This window comes from Budorcas taxicolor, chromosome 7, assembly GCF_023091745.1.
Source record: "Budorcas taxicolor isolate Tak-1 chromosome 7, Takin1.1, whole genome shotgun sequence".
In the NCBI taxonomy this organism is placed as follows: Eukaryota; Metazoa; Chordata; class Mammalia; order Artiodactyla; family Bovidae; genus Budorcas; species Budorcas taxicolor.
In genome coordinates, this window is record NC_068916.1 from 106503730 (window position 1) to 106524571 (window position 20842).

General features: G+C 36.0%; 1 protein-coding gene and 1 non-coding gene across 2 annotated transcripts in view; both read right to left on the reverse strand.

Moving 5' to 3' along the window:
• The window catches only part of FBXL17 (F-box and leucine rich repeat protein 17), a 517327-nt gene that overhangs the window by 444384 nt on the left and 52101 nt on the right, over positions 1 to 20842 (reverse strand). The window lies entirely within an intron of this gene.
• Positions 13067 to 13138, reverse strand: TRNAS-GGA (transfer RNA serine (anticodon GGA)). Its single transcript has one exon. It is a non-coding gene; the product is annotated as a tRNA-Ser (tRNA).

A 20842-nucleotide genomic window follows, 5' to 3' on the forward strand; every position in this document is an offset into this window, starting at 1 on the left:
AAAAACATTTTCTAAGATGACAATGAGATTCTCCTTCAGAATTGCATTGCATACCTATCTCCTCTCCTCACTAACTCTGAACTTATTTCATCTTTTTTAATCTCCAAAATCTTCCTGTTCTTTTACCTTGAGCTTTGTTCCTTTCCTTACCTTGTCTTTTACGCCCTTCTTTGTTTTTGTCTTTTCATATTTCATTCTTTTCTTTAAGCCAGCATCATATAAGCCAAAGTGGCTTATATCCCCAGGTCGGAGACAGCTATAAAAAATAAACTCTTACTATTTTTAAGGGGAGGAAAATAAGCTAGTTATCATCTGCGACAGCATGAGGGGATTTTAACCCACCAGACAAGCCTGTCCAATAAAACTCAGACCTGAAGCAAGTGATTAGAACTTCTCATGCACATACATAGAGTTCTTGGAAAGCATCCAACTTTTTTTTTCATTTCTTCTCCCTTGTTGAGAAAAAAAGGGCTAAAAAAATAATTGGACTATAATAATTCAATCACTTTTACAAGTCTATTCAACACAAAAATTCTTTAAACAAAATCTTTATAAGCTAGGACTCTAAACATTTTAACTATTTTTTATTAAACACTGACATCTGAGAGAAGACATCTGTTTTCTGCTTCTCACAATTTCTGCTTGAACTAATGGAGGGTCAGTTACTAAATATGTAATTTCTAGCTTATTCTAGAATGAAAATCCAACATTTTGCATTAAAAATAAATAGCTAAAGTAATTCCATAATCCTTTGAAACTGTGACTTTCAGCATATCATTATATTTGATTAGGTTATTTTTCAAAGTTTTTTTCTTTTAAAGATTAGCTTTGCAACAACAGATAATGCTGGTTTTCATTTCAGAACAATCATACAAATTCATTTAAAGAAAAAGCACAAGTTTAACCCCTATTTATGCAAACAAAGCTTTATGACAAAAATCTAAAGTTAAACAAATTATCACCAATTAGTTCACTTAGCAAGGGTGTCCTAATAGTATGCATTCAGTGACATATTTAATGAGCGTAATTTTCATGTTGCCTAACAGCTGTTGCTAATAACTATATTATTACTACTACTCTTGTGGCATGTATGCACTTACTGTAATATGTTCAAATCTATAGCAATACTGACATTTAAAATCTTTAATTACTGAATATATTACCAATAAGGCGCTAAATTGAAAGAAATGGATATTGGAATGACTATGGCTAGAGATATATTCAGGACTTTATATTTATTCTGCTTCTTCTTTGAGGATACAAGAGTGAAGAAGGATGCTTTTTCCCGGATGCTGACCAAATTTCAATGCAGGTCGTTTATTAATGCAGGTCAGAAAGAATGGTTGCACTCTTCCCACACTTTGTCCACATATGCAGGGGCCTCTGCCTTACACAAGGGCGGGCTGGTGCTGGATGCTATCATGCAAGACTGTATCTGTATCCTAGTGTCCGGGAAACATCTCAGTGCCTCTCCCACCCGCTAGGGTGGCCAGTAAGTGGCTGATGATAGTCCAGTCCATTCACAAAGTACTTCTTCTGCCTTTCTAACTGAAACCCAAGATTCAGAGGCCAAAAGGGGGAGGTGGGAGACTAATGCACATTTAAAAAATCATTAAAAAATAAAACTTCTGCATGGCACAAGTGCTACAGGCAAAGGCTAAAGCAAAACGACAAAATGGGGAAAAAAAAAAACATTTAGAACTCCTACAAGGAATTAATAACATATATTACAAGTGCTCCAGGAACACAGGAAAGAAAGACCAGCAACTTGGGGGCAAAATACCCCAATGATGAATAATCATAAAGAAATCCAAATGGTTTTTTTAAACATATGAAAAGCTGCCCAATCAGACTCATAAAGGGATAAATAACAATTAAAACTAACTCAGATCCCATTTCTTGCCTATCAAAACAGCAAAAATCAAGCAGACTGACAATACACTACTAGCAAGGCTGAGGGCAATGATCACGCTCGATGCAAACCCACTGCTTACATGAACCCAAAATGATTCAGCCCCTGAGGAGCGGAATCCGGGACTATCTGCCAATATCATAGGTCCTGTACCCACTGAACTAGCAATCTTACTCTGATAATCTCTCCTACAAATATACTTAAACTTGTACAAAATTATAAATATATAACTGACCTAATAATTCTTGTACTAGCAAGAGAGTTGGCACAAATTAGGTGCATACATGAATGAATGTATTATGCTACTTCCAAAAAATTAACTGCTATATCACAGTTACAGAAGAGAGAAAAAAACAATGAAAGCAACCTTATGGAAGAGATGATCGTATTATGAGAGATCTATGAAATGAAAAAATACAAGTGCAGCATATATACTACTTTACCTTTTGTGTAAATGGCATGGCACTCTTTATGTAAGTACTATCTATTTTTTATTTAAGAAAAAATATAAAAATACAGTATTCTATTTTCTTATATTTTCATTAAAGACACAGGTTATATATAGGGAGCAAGGGAGAAGATGGACATGGACAGAAGCAAGATTTCTTGGTATGTTATTTTTGATCCAGTAACTTCTCCAAAAATTAAAATCAAAATGGCTGACCTGCCAAATATTAGTGGCAAAAAGTACTACATTAGCTCTCTTAAATCATTTGTAAAATTGAAATCAATTATTTAATAGATGTTCCCAAACAGAATGATAATATCACAAGAGCCATATAAATACCTGTAAAGTCATTAAATATACTATTGAGGTGCTTACTGGAATAGAAGACCAAGCTTAAAACTTTAATGCCAATAAGCTTGGTAAGTTTACATCTAGAAGCAGTATACTGTGAACACTGGTTTGTAACCAATACTGTCCAATAAAAAATTGGGCATACCATAGATAGCATCCTATTCAAGAGTGAAATGAATATATATAAAAGCTTTTCTATGAAGATCAGGAACCAGGCAAAGATGTCCATTTTTTGCCACTTCTATTTAATATAGTACTGGAAGTCAAAGTCAGAGCAATTTAGCAAGAAAAAGAAATCAAAAGTATCCAAATTAGAAAGAAACAAAATTATCTTTGTAGAGTATAAGATCTTATACATAGAGTACCCTAATATTAAATGAAAAAATAATCTATTAAATTAATTCAGTATAGCAGAGATGTACAAAATCAAAACAAAAAAATCAGTTTTATTTCTCTAGGCTAATAATGAAAAATCTGAGAACGAAATTAAGAAAATAACTCTATTTATAATAGCAACAAATGGAAAATATTTAGAAATAAAGTTAACCAAGGGGTTTTAAGAATTGTATACTGAAAACTACAAAACATTGCTTAAAGAATTAAAGTTGACACAAATAAATGAAAAGACACCCTGTGTTCACAGACTGGAATATTTAAAATGTCAATACTACTCAAATGGATAAATATAGGTTTAATCAAAATCTCTACATCATTTTTTGTAGAAACAGAAAAATCTATCCTAAAATGCACATGCAATTTCAAGGGACCCCAAACAGCCAGAGCAATTGTGAAAAAGAACAAAGTTGGAGCTCTCACACATCCTGATTCAAAAAAATTATTATAAAGCTACAGTAATCAAAAGTATAGATAGTACCATCATGAAGACAGACATATAGATCAATGGAAAGAACAGAAAACCCGGAAATAAGTCCTCACTTACACAGTCAAATGATTTTCAACAATGTGGCAAGACCATTCAATGGGGGAAGAACAGTCATTTCAATAAATAGTGCTGAGAAAACTGGATAACTACATGCAAAAACAAAATTAAGCTGGACCCTTCCTTTACATCATATCCAAAAGTTAACTCAAAATAGATCAAAGACCTAAACATAAAATTTAAACTATAAAACTCTTAGGAAAAACCATAGGGGGAAACTTTCATGATACTGGATTTGGCCGTGATTTCTTGAATATGACACCAAAACCACAGGCAATAAAAGTAAAAATACCTAAGTAGGGCTACATCAAAACTTAAAAGTCTATGCATCAAAGGAAACAATCAACAGAGTGAAAAAGTAACCTATTTGTTGGGAGAAAATATTTTTGAATCATATATCTGATAGCATGTTAATAATCAAAGAACATATAAAGAACTCCTACAGCTCAACAACAGCAAGAAAATAACCCAATTTTAAAATGAGCAAAGGACTTCAACAGACATTTCTTGAAAGATATACAAATGGCCAATAAGCATATGAAAAGATGCTCATTATGGACATACAAATCAAAAGCACAATGAGATAATAAATCACATCCATTAAGATGGCTAACACCAAAAAACAAACATGGATTCCTTAGATTCCACTTATATGAGATAAAGGAATCAAATTCATAGGGATAGAAAGTATAATGGTGGCTCCCAGGAACGTGGGGTTGCTTCGTTGCTAAACTGGTATAAAATTTCAGTTTTATAAGATGAATAGTTCTAGAGAATGGTTGCACAACAATGGGAATTTATTTAACACTGCTGATCTGTACACTTTAAAATGGTTAAAATGGCAAAAGTTATGTTACGTATGTTTTAAAATTAAAAATAAAACGATTTTTAAAAGCGGTAAAGGCTAATAGAAGGCACACGTTCTCATGCAGTGTCACCATCAAACTCACTCAAGAAAAAAAAAAGTGACCAACCAAGAAGCATCACCTCTATCACCAAAACCTTACCAAAGAAGAATATAAGAATTCTTAACAAAGTAAAACAATCCAGAAGGGTAAAACATGACAACATAAAACACTCAGCAAGAGGATTTAGGCAAAAATGTGATCTTAAAAATAAGTAAAAGTCCTAAAGAGTAAGTAGAATTTATTTTGGAAAGAGGGAAAGAAATAGTATTCCAGAGATGAGAAGAATAAACAAAGGTGACCACTATGAAAAATAAGAACAAAGTGGAAGATGAATATTAAGATGGCAGGTTCTACCTCATCATCCACAATAAAACTTTAGTTAGTTTGCAAAAAAAAAAAAAAGTACCATTTTTGAGACACAGAGTAAGTATCTTACTGATTCATTTGAAATTGGTTTACAGGTAAACCTTAAAGGGAAGACGGTGGCATCTGGCAAGCTTAAGAAAATAACTGCACTGCGGACACAACAACTAAAGGGCCTCGAACAAAAGAATGAGCAGCAGGACAGGGGAAGCAAGGCATCAGTCAAGACAGTAAAGGGTAAGTCAAGCCCAGAGCATGGAAGAGAGCAGGACAAGCAATGTGTGACGGTGGCTCCCAGGGGCTTGGGGCTGCTTTGTTGCTTAACTGGTATACAATTTTCAAGGCTATAAGACAAACAAAATCCATTCATTCAAAAATTACTTTTGAACAACTTCTATGTGCCTGGCATTTTCTAGGCAGAAGATACATCTATGAGCTACCTACTCTGGAGTTTACACTCTAGGAGAGGAATATGAAACACAAAGAGTAACGAAGGACAAACAGCTGATACTAGCCAAAAGTTTTACACAAGACACAAAAGCAATCATCATTAAGGAGAAATGACAAATCTGACATCCTCAAAACTAAAACCTGTTCTTCAAGGGAAAATGAAAGGAAAAGGAAAGACACAGACAAGCAAGTAACCACAATGCATATATTCGACACAAGAACTTGCATCTAAAATATATAAAGAACTTACAAATTGATAAAAGAAATCCAAAATTTTTGAAAATATCTGTACAGACACTTCACTAAAGAAGTGAGAGTAATGGCTAACAGGCACAATTAAAAGGTGCTCAACATCATTAGACAAAAGGGAAAAGCAAATGAAAACCACAGTGAGATACAACCACACATCCACTCAGACTGGCTAAAATGTAAAAGTCAGACATTGCCACCAATAGAGAGGATGGAGCACGAACGGAGCATCAGACACCTTTGGAAGGACCAGAAAACAAGTAGTTTACAACTGTTCTGTAAAATCCGTTGCCAGTTATTCATAGAGTGAAATTTAAGTGACACAAACTACATGACCCAGCCATATCAAACCTAGGCATTTACTCAAGAGAAATGAAAACCTCTGCCCACTAAAGATTTCTTCATGAATATTCATGAAAAGTTTATATTTAAGAGTTGAAAAACTGGAAACAACCCAAATGTCCATTAACAGGTAAATGGATAAAAAAAATTATTGTTTCTTTATACTTTGCACCCAAATATCAAATTAAGTAGAACATACTAGGTACGTTGTGAACAGTACTAGTAAACAGTAATTAACTACAAAAATGCACAGCGTGTACTTAGGAACTACCGTCAACAATCTCTAAACTACAAACGGATCCAGACTTAGACTGAAGATGAGTCAGAAAAGAGCTAAGCAGAGTCAGAAAGAACAGGCTCCATATATACACAGTAAAAGATGCAGAATCAGATCAAAGCAAAAGCCTGACTGGACTCCACACACAGCAGTCATGAGCCAATAAACTTCTTACTGTTTAACCGGGTTGAGTCAGGCTGTCTTATTACTTGCAATTAAGTGAATCATAGATGATACGATTTAGCTCATACTTCAGTTCAGCTCAGTTGCTCAGTCGTGTCCGACTCTTTGCGACCCCATGAATCACAGCACGCGAGGCCTCCCTGTACTTCACCAACCCCCAGAGTTCACTCAAACTAATGACCATCGAGTCAGTGATGCGATCCAGCCATCTCATCCTCTGTCATCTCCTTTTCCTCCTGCCCCCAATCCCTCCCAGCATCGGAGTCTTTTCCAATGAGTCAACTCTTCGCATGAGGTGGCCAAAGCACTGGAGTTTCAGCTTTAGCATCATTCCTTCCTTCCAAAGAATAGCTAGGACTGATCTCCTTCAGAATGGACTGGTTGGATCTCCTTGCAGTCCAAGGGACTCTCAAGAGTCTTCCCAACACCATAGTTCAAAAGCATCAATTCTTTGGCGCTCAGCTTTCTTCACAGTCCAACTCTCACATCCACACATGACCACTGGAAAAACCATAGCCTTGACTAGACAGACATTTGTTGACAAAGTAATGTCTCTGCTTTTGAATATGCTATCTAGGTTGGTCATAACTTTCCTTCCAAGGAGTAAGCATCTTTTAATCTCATGGCTGCAATCACCATCTGCAGTGATTTTGGAGCCCCCAAAAATTAAGTCTGACACTGTTTCCACTGTTTCCCCATCTATTTCCCATGAAGTGATGGGACCGGATGCCATGATCGTCGTTTTCTGAATGTTGAGCTTTAAGCCAACTTTTTCACTCTCCTCTTTTACTTTCATCAAGAGGCTTTTGAGTTCTTCTTCACTTTCTGCCATAAGGGTGGTGTCATCTGCATATCTGAGGTTATTGATATTTCTCCCGGCAATCTTGATTCCAGCTTGTGCTTCTTCCAGCCCAGCGTTTCTCATGATGTACTCTGCATATAAGTTAAATAAGCAGGGTGACAATATACAGCCTTGATGTACTCCTTTTCCTATTTGGAACCAGTCTGTTGTTCCATGTCCAGTTCTAACTGCTGCTTCCTGACCTGCATACAGATTTCTCAAGAGGCAGGTCAGGTGGTCTGGTATTCCCATCTCTTTCAGAATTTTCCACAGTTTATTGTGATCCACACAGTCAAAGGCTTCGGCATAGTCAATAAAGCAGAAATAGATGTTTTTCTGGAACTCTCTTGCTTTTTCCAAGATCCATTGGATGTTGGCAGTTTGATCTCTGGTTCCTCTGCCTTTTCTAAAACCAGCTTGAACATCTGGAAGTTCATGGTTCACGTATTGCTGAAGCCTGGCTTGGAGAATTTTGAGCATTACTTTACTAGTGTGTGAGATGAGTATAATTGTGCAGTAGTTTGAGCATTCTTTGGCATTGCCCTTCTTGGGATTGGAATGAAAACTGACCTTTTCCAGTCCTGTGGCCACTGCTGAGTTTTCCAAATTTGCTGGCATATTGAGTGCAGCACTTTCACAGCATCATCTTTCAGGATTTGAAATAGTTCAACTAGAATTCCATCACCTCCACTAGCTTTGTTCGTAGTGATGCTTTCTAAGGCCCACTTGACTTCACATTCCAGGATGTCTGGCTCTAGGTGAGTGATCACACCATTGTGAGATCGATTTCCATATTCTCCATTAAATAGTAGGAGGATTTAATTGCTAATGATGGGAGCTTATGGCAAAGAAAATGATAGGGATTCATAAAAAAAAGTAACAGACTGGAATAACCACTGTGGATAATTTACTAGGAGTACAAAATATAAAAGCAGTAAGAAACACAGATAGAATGTATGGCAAAAACCACCACAATATTATTAAGTAATTAGCCTTCAATTAAAATAAATAAATTGAAGAAAAAGAAAAAGAAACATAGTGTTTTGAAAAAACCACAAATACTAGGGGTTAAAATAACGCTTTCAAAAATTCCCTGTAAGACGGAAGGCTGACTGGGCCCTATCAAATGTGCAAAATGACCAACAGTTACTTCTACCACTTGCCAAACTGCTCAACAACAACAATGTTCACCACCAGCAAACTTCTGGCAATGACTCCATTCCAGGTTTTCTTTAGTCACAGAGAGAGAGAAGTGGAATGGCAGTTGGGAAGTTAACAAGAAAAGAAACGTTTAACTCTCACACATTAAACGTTTAACTTAATTACGAAATGCTATCTGCCAAGATGCCTTGTTGGATGATACATATACACCATCTCAATCCACGTAGCTTCATCAAAGGTCAAGCAGAGCAAATGGTACCATCTCCAATTTAAACACCTATTGTTGCTCAGTTGCTAAACTGTGTTAGGCTCTTTGCAACCCTTGGACTGTAGTATGCCAGGCTTCCAGGTCTTCACTATCTCCCAGAGTTTGCTCAAACTCCTGTCCATTTAGCCTAAGGAAATCAAATCTTCAAAATATTTAAATCCAAGTGCTTAAGAAATCCGGAACTTGTGACCTGTTAATTGGTCGTGCTGGGATGAGAATCAACACATCTCTGACACAGAAGCTACCTTGCTCAACCTTTTGACAAGAATAAGCACTAAGAGGTGTCATTGGTTCCTTTGTCTGACCTGCCGTCCTAAGGGAGGGCATCAGTCACTTCTCACAAGAAAAACATGTCCCTTAATGATAGAACAGAACACAGGAGTATCGAGTTCCTAAAGTACGTTGTTTATTCTTATCCCACCTCTAAGTATAAAACTATCTGATGTTCTCAAAAAACTCCAGCAGTGGACACGGTCACTATTTGAAAGAAAAACAAAAACACTTGGCAGAGAGATGAAGGATAGTATGTAGAGAAGACATGCTTCTTAGTTTTTTGAAAATTATCAACAAGATATCATAAAAAGGGTACATATGAAAATATATTCTTCTGCTAGAAAACCACTGAAATTTATAGGCATTATCATTTCTAATGGGGAACAAAAGGAAAGAGTCAAAGTATTCAGCAATACTGAAGTCTATAGAACAGAATATGTGATGTACCTTTTTGAATTAAAATGTATGTCTTCAGAAAACTAAAACAGAACTGTCATATGAGCCAGCAATTCCACTGCTAGGCATTCAGTTCACTTCAGTCTATCAGTCGTGTCTGACTCTTTGCAACCCCATGGACGGCAGCACGCCAGGCTTCCCTGTCCATCACCATCTCCCAGAGTTTACTTAAACTCATATCCATGGAGTCAGTGATGCCATCCAACCATCTCATCCTCTGTTGTCCCCTTTTCCTCCTGCCTTCAATCTTTCCCAGCATCAGGGTCTTTTCCAGTGAGTCAGTTCTTTGCATCAGGTGGCCAAAGTATTGGAGTTTCAGCTTCAGCAACAGTCCTTCCAATGAATATTCAGGACTGATTTTGCATAGGATGGATTGGTTGGATCTCCTTGCAATCCAAGGGACTCTCAAGAGTCTTCTCCAACACCACAATTCAAAAGCATCAATTCTTCAGCACTCAACTTTCTTTATAGTCCAACTCTCAAATCCATATATGACAACTGGAAAAACCACAGCCTTGACTAGACAGACCTTTGTTGACAAAGTAATGTTTCTGCTTTTGAATATGCTATCTAGGTTGATCATAACTTTCCTTCCAAGGAGTGTCTTTTAATTTCATGGCTGCAATCACCATCTGCAGTGATTTTGGAGCCCCCAAAAACAAAGTCTGACACTGTTTCCCCATCTAATTGCCATGAAGTGATGGGACCAGATGCCATAATCTTAGTTTTCTGAATGTTGAGCTTTAAGCCACTTTTTCACTCTCCTATCTCACTTTCATCAGGAGGCTTTTTAGTTCCTCTTCACTTTCTGCCATAAGGGTGGTATCATCTGCATATCTGAGGTGACTGATATTTCTCCCGGCAATCTTGATTCCAGCTTGTGCTTCTTCCAGTCCAGCGTTTCTCATGATGTACTCTGCATGTAAGTTAAATAAGCAGGGTGACAATATATAGCCTTGACGTACTCCTTTTCCTATTTGGAACCAGTCTGTTGTTCCATGTCCAGTTCTAACTGCTGCTTCCTGACCTGCATACAGATTTCTCAAGAGGCAGGTCAGGTGGTCTGGTATTCCCATCTCTTTCAGAATTTTCCACAGTTTATTGTGATCCACACAGTCAAAGGCTTCGGCATAGTCAATAAAGCAGAAATAGATGTTTTTCTGGAACTCTCTTGCTTTTTCAATGATCCAACGGATGTTGGCAATTTGATGTCTGGTTCCTCTGCTTTTCTAAAACCAGCTCGAACATCTGGAAGTTCATAGTTCATGTATCGCTGAAGCCTGGCTTGGAGAATTTTAAGCATTACTTTACTTGCGTGTGAGATGAGGACAACTGTGTGGTAGTTTGAGCATTCTTTGGCATTGCCTTTCTTTGGGATTGGAATGAAAACTGACCTTTTCCAGTCCTGTGGCCACTGCTGAGTTTTCCAAATTTGCTGGCATATTGAGTGCAACACTTTCACAGAATCATCTTTTAGGATTTAGCTCAACTGGAATAGTTGAATAGTTGGAATTCCATCACCTCCACTAGCTTTGTTTGTAGTGATGGTTCCTAAGGCCCACTCTAGGATATTACTCAGCCATGAAAAGGAATAGAATTCTGCCATTTGCTACAATGAGAATGGCCCCAGAGGGGCTATTTTGCTTGGCGAAATAAGACAGAGAAAGACAAACACTCTATGTTATCATTTACATGTGGAATCTAAAAATATAAACAAATGCCTATAACAAAACAGAAGCAGACTCACAAATATAAAGAAGAAACTAGTTGTTGGCAGTGTGAAGATGGCAGAGTGGGAAAGGACAGGACAGGGGTATGGGATTTATGAGATACAAGCCACCATGCATGGAATAAATGGGCAACAAGGATACACTGTACAGCACAGGGATATGTAGCCACTGTTCTGCCATAACTTTAAATGCCATATATCAAGAAAAACACTGCATCACTATTTCTGAAATTAAAATAATATTGTAAATCAACTCTACTTCAATTTAATTTTTTAAATAAAAAATTTTAAAGGAATGATAGACAAATAAAAAAATATATATACATATTTGCATGTGCATTAAAAGTTTTCCAAAAATAACTGTCAGATGGATTAGCAGGAAGTTTTCATTTTGTACTTTTCTATACTTATAGAATTTTTTAAACGTGCATGAAGATTTTTTCTGACAACAAGGGTTATTTAAGCCTCTTATATTTCTTAGTATTTTGTAAGATCCTCTCAAATATTCTTTTAATTACAGTTCACTTTCAATATTATTAATAGTGTAATAGATAAATGACTATGGGAAAAGTGTCACTATTCACTTAATATAAGACTACCACTTTTACATAAACTGCCTGAGGTAATGGGCTTCCCAGGTGGCGCTAGTGGTAAAGAACCAGTCCGCCAGTGCAGGAGATACAAGAGACACAGGTTCAATCCCTGGGTTGGGAAGATCCCCTGGAGGAGGGCATGGCACCCACTCCAGTATTCTTGCCTGGGAAATCTCATGGACAGAGGGGCTTGGGGGGGCTATGGTCCATAGGGCTGCAAAGAGTCAAACACAACTGAAGCAACTTAGTACGCATGAGTGTTCAGTACAAATGACCAAACACCTCCCAGGGATTTTCCCAAAGTTGCTCAACTAAGATACAGAATCCTTATATAAACCTGAAAGTGAAAGTTAAAGTGAAGTCGCTCAGCCGTGTCTGACTCTTTGCGACCCCGTGGACCACAGCCCACCAGGCTCCTCAGTCCATGGGATTCTCCAGGCAAGAAACTGGAGTGGGGTGCCATTTCCTTCTCCAAGGGATCTTCCCCACCAACAGATCGAACCCGGGTCTCCCGCATTGCAGGCAGACGCTTTAACCTCTGAGCCATCAGGGAAGCCCCATTATATATATATAAACCTATAGCTCCCTAATTCAAACCTCAAAGCACTTTCCATTACACCATACTGCCTATTCAAAGACAAAGGTGTTTTAAAGTTAAAATAAACTTATATAAGTACTTCAGTTTGTATTTAGGTATATCCCTCCTCTTTCCAAAAAGGAATTGAGACAGTTCGTGGAAATCCACCCTACAGGAGAAAAACAAGTAGAAACTGAGGCACTGGAAAATGAGGGTTAAAACGAAAAAGTTATTCTATAGTAAAAAGAGAAATTCTGAGTGCTTTTACATCAATTACTATGTTTCTTGATTTCTAAGATATCAAAGAAAAGAGGGAAATGAGGCCACAATATCATTCATAAAATTCACAGTAGTAAGTCATAAAGGAAAGCAATTGCTCAGAATCTAGCTATCCCCAGCATCAAGCCCAGAGAGACTATATAACTATGAGGGAGGACTCTGTGTGATAGAGATGGCAAAGTCCTTACAAATATACTAATAATAATTAAAATAAACAAAATAATGCCAAAAACTCAATTCATAAGATTTAATTTTTCAAGTACTACTACCCATATACTATTACAGCTCAATGGAACAAATCTACCTTTAACAGCAAAGTCTTCTTTAAAAGCTAGCAAGTCATTTTAATGAATATACCATGTTTTCTTTGTGACCCCATAGACTGTAGCCCACCAGGTTCCTCCCTCCATGGGATTCTCCAGGCAAGAGTACTGGAGTCAGTTGCCATTTCCTTCTCCAGGGGATCTTCCCAACCCAGGGATTGAACCTGGGTCTCCTGCATTCCAGGCAGTCGCTTTAACCTCTGAGCCACCAGGGAAGCCCATACCATATACTAGCTCCTTTTAATTTTAATCTTCAAAATATTTCACCTTAGTTTGGTAACTAACTTAGAGGTTATCATCATTAGCAAAAAAAATATCTAAACACCATTATTTTCATATTCTTAAAATGTAGTTTTCAATATAAGAAAGGCTGAGTCCAAGCTCTAACGCAATGGTCTTGCCGGGGCAATGGTACTGTCCTCCCCAGTGGGCTCATCCACAGGTAAACAGGATGGAAAGAAACTGCTCATGTTAACTGAGTTACTTTATAGTAAGCAGGCTAGCACAACCCAAGGAAACCTGGGTCTAGAAGCACAGGGCAGTGTGTGTGGTTGTTTGGTTGCTAAGCTGTGTCCGACCCTTGGGACCCCATGGACCTTAGACCACCAGGGCTCCTCTGTCCATGGGATTCTCCAGGCAAGAATACTGGAGTGGGTTGCCATTTCTCCAGGGGATCTTTGCAAACCAAGGATCGAACCCACATCTCCTGCAACAGCAGGTGAATTCTCTACCACTGAGTCACCAGGGAAGCCCACGTATGTGGTTATTACTCAATAAACAATGAATGAATGAATAAGTGAATGGGAGGAGATTGGACTTATGGAAAATAATTGATCCACGTAGTGTACAACCATGAAGGAGCTAAGGAAAACATATTTTCCAGAATTACACCACTTGTAACTTTAGCACTATTAACCTGTTAACTTCCAGGCTTTCAATATCATTTTCTAGGGTATAAAATGTCATTCCACCCTCTAACCTTTGGCTCTAATTTTAGCTTCTCTTTCCCCAAATATTATAAATCAATGTATTTAATAATTTTTTTCCAATAAATTACCTAAATGATTGGTCTACACTGAGAAAAACCAAAGGAACTAGACCAAAACTAAACCACCAAATCTTCCTGAAGCTATCTGACACTTCTAAGAAGCAGACAAGGGATTTACTGCTCCACTTCTTCAGGTATGCCTCACGTTATAAGACACTGAACAAACCTCAACGGAATGAATTGCATGCAGCTTCTCAAACTATAACCCTAAACACTTAATGCCAGCTGTATTTATCACTCAAGCAATCTCACTAAGATATACTTTAGGGAGCAAAACAAGACAAATCAACACTCAATGTGGACACCTCAGACTCCTTCATAAAGCAAAGAAGCATAATCCACGGAACAAAACACTCCCTTTTAAATCCAAATTACATTAATTTGAAATTACTTCACTATCTTATGTTATTTTGAATATATAGACACAAATATATATATTACATATGTATTTATATATAAGCACACATATACACACACATTTGAGATCGCCATTTAGACTGAAACTCTCTAAAAGTGGAAACTGGTACAAAAATTTATTCCTATTCCACATTCTTACAGATATGATTGGTTGCAACTTCTTCAAAGGAAAAAATGTGTGGCAATCAAAGTTGAAATGTGCTAATGTGACCTCTAAAAACATTTTATTAGTTACCTCACTCAATATTTACATATCTTTAAACTGACTATTCCTAGGTATACAGAAAATACCTGTGTACTGAGTATGAACTATTCCTAGGTATAATCAACCATATTTGCAAAAATACAAAGGCAGATATGAATATATATATATCTTCACCACCAGGGAAGCCATTCTACAACCAAGTAACTCTAAAATCATCGGAGGCTTCCCTGGTGGCACAGTGGTAAAGAATCCACCTGGCAATGCAGGACATGGTTCGATGCTTGGGTCAGGAAGATCCCTTGGAGGAGGAAATGGCAACCCATTTCAGCATTCTTGCCTGGGAAATCCCATGGGCAGAGGAACCTGCTGGGCTACAGTCCAAAGGGTCGCAAAGAGTCTAGACACGACTAAGCACAAAATCAAAGTCTTAAAACCAATATAAATATTTAACAAGCTTTTATTCCCTCAAAAGTTATTATTAAAAAGTCATAATATGTCTAAAAGTTAAAGAAATTGAGTACAATCATCTTATTCTTATGAAAGACGACAGTGGTTGGATTTATTAAACTATCAGTGACATACTCTAAACTGGTAAGTAAAACATAAAGGTCATTTGGTAAGGTTAAAATTCACTTACCTCCATATCAAATTAGTAATTAGTTAGATAATCCTGACAAACTACCACTACCACTTAAAAAATAAATGTTCTAACCCATAAATCAAGTAATGGGAATTGCTACAATTGCAGTATATCAAACCTAAGAAGAAAAGACCTCATTTTCCACATTTAGGGAAACAATTTATAAATGGAAGTTACAAAATCCAAGAGACCAACATGGAGCCACTGAACCTTCCATCTAACAATCTAAAAAGAACATAAAAATGCAACAGAGAATATTTTAAAAATTAGATTTAAATAGTATCAAGTTTAAGATTAGAAACATACTTTCCTTAGATTAATTTACTAAATTATATCACTCTTAGATAATATGTTAAAATTTAGATGGTGTAATGAGTCTGTAGTAAGATTTCTTGAATTTTAAAGTTTCAAAAATAGAAATAGAATATTAATTTATAAGACATTTTATTCCAAATGAAATTAATCAAATAGAAATTTATGACACCTGACTCAATGCCAATATTAGAATTCCTAAGTCAAATTACATACTGAAAAAGGAGACCCTGAATGAAGAAAGGAGATTTATGTCACCTAATTATCAAAAACAGACAAAAATGAAACTTTTGGCAAAGATGAGCAGACAAATTATTAGATTAAAAATAATTTTTAAAAGGCTGTAAATTCTCATTTGAAGACAAATGACTGCTAACTATAAGCCTGGATGAAATTCAGCAGTATTTAAAATACCAAAAATTGGACAGTGAAATCTAGTAGCAGTCAAATCTTTAACCTTAATGTGAAGAAAAACTGAAATTTTTAGAAATATGCCTCAATTGTCAATTCATCCATATAGAAAACTAACGGAAGATAAAAATATCATCCTCTTCCAGACTTTCATCACATACCTACAAAGATGAAAGGGCACAGAAAAGAACCACACATATAAAACCTCAAGAACTGTCTCATTAAGTTTTCCTTCAAATAATTTGGTTAGAAAGGGTTACCTTAAGACAAAATACAATAATAATTTCTAATAATAACAGTAATAATTTTCCCACTGGGGAGAAAGAGTTAATTCAATTTTTTTAAATTACTTAGTGAAGTTACTTTTGAAATTTTACCACTGAAGGGTCCTACTATGTGCTATGCTTAGCATTTGTTATATACCATTATAATTATATAAATGTTCTGATTAGTTCTAGTTAGATGTTTGAAAGAAAGAGTTTGATGACTTCTCAGCCTGTAGTATACTATATTGAAATCTGCTTGTTCATTAATACTATCTCTAAAGAAATACTGATAACAAAGTTAGTAGGGGTAGGTCTTTATATTCTATAGAGAATGACTCTATAACCTCTAGATAATTAAAATAAATCATTTAAACATCTAAACTGCTCAAGAACTAGGATGTAAAATCTTCTGCACTCCAGTTAAGCTTCCATTCTGACTTCTAATTCACTGTACATCAAAGAAAATCAACTTGCCCTGACACAGAAAAACTATCCCCTTCAGTGATCAGGCAGGTGTTGAGGCCAGAAAGAGAGCCTATTTTCCACAGCCCTTTACCTTGTTTGATCACTGGTTACTTTTGATCTGACACTGCCCTCTCTCTAGTAATGACTTCCCCCTCGTAGACCCTACCTCACATCTGTCAGAAAGAATAAAGAGCATCAAACTGAGAGCTGACAACGCCTATGGGCCAAGCGATGGGCTGCCAACTGAATGCTCCCCAGCTCCCACAATTTCCAATTCAGCTGCTTTTGTTCTGGAAGTTACAGGGTTAGGGTACCAATGACAGCAGAAAGGATTATGCACCAACTGTGAAACCAAGCCTTCTTGAATATGTATCTTTTATCTCTGCTTCTTCATCTTCTTAAATGCTGCAAACTTCATGGTGCTTACTATGAAATACATATTCAACAGGTGCAATAGAAAGTTTGTTTAAATCCTTTTCCAGGAGAAAACAAAGGACACAATGTATTCTAATTCAACTATAAAGCTTTAAGGAAAAAGTTTCAAACCCATGGTGTGAGATTAATAAAGGCCAGCTGTCAAAGAGCATGTTAATTGTAAATGAAACCACAAAAGTTTTACCAGGACCACTACTTAGCACCATACACCACCTAAAATGGGAAGGTCCCCTAAAACAATGTACATATTCAGAAGAGGCAAGGTTTAGACTGTTAAATTGTGGATTCTCACACTAATTTGGTACTAATCAGTACTGAAAATAAGTTCCTCCAGTTTTGTTTAAACAATGTGGTAAGTATATGTAACCTTTAAGGCAATAATAGCAATAACTTTAAATGCTAGAAATTTAAAAAATTTGGTCAAATACCACTTTGATACCATTTCATTAACAAATTTTCAACTGTCATTAGAATATTGCATGAGTTCTTATATATTCATTAATAAATAACCTTCACACACACACAGCTCATCAGGCATGCAATAAAAGGATTTGCAGAAAGCAGGTTTAGAGGCCTTCTAAGATCACTTTCAAGGTTAAGTCACTTATTTTTTTTTTAAGAAAGGAAAGGTCAGAAGAAGGAAGTACTTGATCAATAATATACCCATGCAAACTTAATATTATAATGCATAAAAACAAATAACTAACTTTAGACATGGATAAATACAAAATCTCCAAGGTGAGGAGTAAGCATTAAGGTGATTACAAGTTAATTCCAATAACTGGAGAAATTAGTATGTACAACAGCTAAAGAAAGATATGCCTTGATGGAGAGAAAGGGGAAAGGCTCTCACATCTGAAGAATGAAACTGTGCCACTGGGCAAATCCATACACCAACTGATAATGATTTACACCTTTGAAAATGACTGTATCTGAAATATCTCCTATACTAATACTGACCAATAGTCAGCACTATTTTACTCTTCTTAAAAAGAAAAAAAAAAAAGTCTATCTTGACTGTAGTAATCTAAAAGTATCATAAAGTATATTATTATAATGTGATGGTTTTAAATAGACTCTAACATATAAAAACAGATGATGCTTATATACACAGTTGGACTGACTTTACAGAAGAAAGTCATCTAAGTACACCAGAAAAAGGTAGCACTTCTAAACTGAAAAAGCACAATTTAATCCAAGGATAAACAATACAGCTTGCTGAGCCAATACTTGCCCAATTTTCTCCTTAAGTTTTCCGAATGCCACTTAATTCTCCAAGAAAATGAAGAAATAAACAACATTATTCTAACAAGATACCTATCTATGCTTCTTTTGCTGTATTCTTTCCCTAATTTTTGATTCTATAAAACTATTAGGACATATTAAAGAACCAAAAGATAATAACACAAATGCAACCAATTCATGATACTTAAAAAATAAGAATATAAAGTATTAAAAATTGTCAGTGTAATCTTCTGCATGGTATATCATGCTGAAAGCATACAATGTCAATATTCTAATTAAATTTAATGCCAGATATGTTTGATACATTTTCTGGGTACTATGCAATCAAGATATGTATCAAATATTATACTTATCTCTTTCTAACTGCAACAATAAAAGCAAGCTCTTCTAAACAAACATAAATGCAATTTGTTGACTTTCATCTTTTTAAGAAAAATCAAGTGATTAAAAATGACAACAGAAAGAGGACCACAATTCTAAGCAAGCTCAAGAGATTTTTGTTAGCGTTTTCTGAAAGCAAGGAAGGAAAACACACTGGCGAAAGCACTGAAGCAACTCAAATACCCTCGATGGAGTGCAAACCAAGTATCTACCGGGTAATTCGCAATAAAAAAGAAAACAACTTTAAAGTCACAAGCCTTGATTCAGTTTTTAAAAATCAGTTCTTAAAAGCTACTTAATTCTTGAGGAGGACATACCTCTCTCTTATCTTTGAGGAAAGATTTTACTTCCTCAAAGTATGACTGCCATTTTTCTGGGAAGAACACTAATGAAAATTACTTGACACCACTACAGAATAAATATATATCACCAGTTTAGCTGTTAATAAAAACTGAACCTTTTATAGTAAAAGGTATATTATATATATATATATACTAAAGTAAAAATAATCATACTTAAAGTGACTGACATGTGCCTCATTAAAGATATTAATTTTTAAGATCTTTCTTTTGGGCACAAAAAGAATTTTTCCAGAAGAAAACCAAATGGACTTCAGAATAGAATGGTTCATCTTAACTAACTGTCCTTTTCAGAAAATTTATAATTTTTAAGTATAAAAAGATTACTTTTTAACCATTTAGTCAAAACATTAACAAATATACAGTCAGTTACTATATATAAATTTAAAAAAAGACATCCCCATTTTTAAGAAGCGTACATGATTAGACTGAAGCCTTGAAACCTACAACAAATTATCAATGGATTAATAAGAAATAATAAAGGAAGCTGACAGAGTACTAGAAAGTAATAAATGTGGTTGAATTCTTGAAGAATATTTAACCAAAAAAATCATCGTTTGCTCAGCTTGAACACATACTGGAAGAAAGCAAGATGGCAACAGAGAATGTCGAGTAAACAGACTAGCTGAGAACATCATGAGAACAGAGACAAGTAACCGGAGAAATTTTTGTAGTCGACCCCCACAAGTTCCTGAAATGATGAATACAGTAGTTTAGCAAGAGTATTTCTGAGTTGTAGACATAAAAAATAACAAAGCCAGCCTTTAGAAATGTCTTAGGCCATGACAGAATCCAGTGGAATACACAACATACCATTATCTTTCACACTGTTTTCCTTTAAGTTCTTCACTCATAAGCTTGAAACAATTATAGTTTATGAAAATATATCATAGATTATACAATGGAACTGACTACAATTACATATGATTAAAAAGTACTTAATATATCAATATATGTGTGTGTATAAAATTGTGTCCTGCAAGAACTTAAAACATATAAAATATCAAACTATCTGTAAGTGTTAGTCACTCAGTCGTGCCCAACTCTTTGCGACCCCATGGACTGCAGCCCACCAGGCTCCTCCGTCCATGAGATTTTCCAGGCAAGGATACTGGAGTGGGTTGCCATTTCCTTCTCCAGGGGATCTTCCCAACCCAGGGATTGAACCCGGGTCTCCTGCACTGCAGGCAGATTCTTTACCGACTGAGCTACAGGGGAAGCCCCCAAACTTTCACATTTATATTTGAGAAATAATTTGATTTGTTCCAAACCTCTTTCTGATTTTTTAATATGCACTCCTAGAAAACGTAAACAAAAACTAACAAAAAGTAAAGTAAACTAAAAAAAAAAAAAAGGATCTAAACTACAGAGTATGTAAGTGGAAAATAACACCAGTAAAAGAATTGCAATACTAGGGATAATCTATCAACTATAAATTTTAAACCCAGAATAAATTTATTTTCAGTAATCTAGAATCTGATCAAAATAAAAAAAATTAACAATATGCAAATACTGAGTCTCCTATTCTGAGTTTCCCTAGTGGCTGAGTGGTAAGGAATCCGCTTGCAATCGAGGAGACGTGATGGGAGCCTCAGGTTCGACCCCCGGGTCAGGAAGATCCCCTGGAGAAGGATATGACAACCCACTCCAGTATTCTTGCTTGGGAAATCCATGGATGGAAGAGCCTGGTAGACTATAGTCCATGGGGTCGCTAAATAGACACAACTTAGCAACT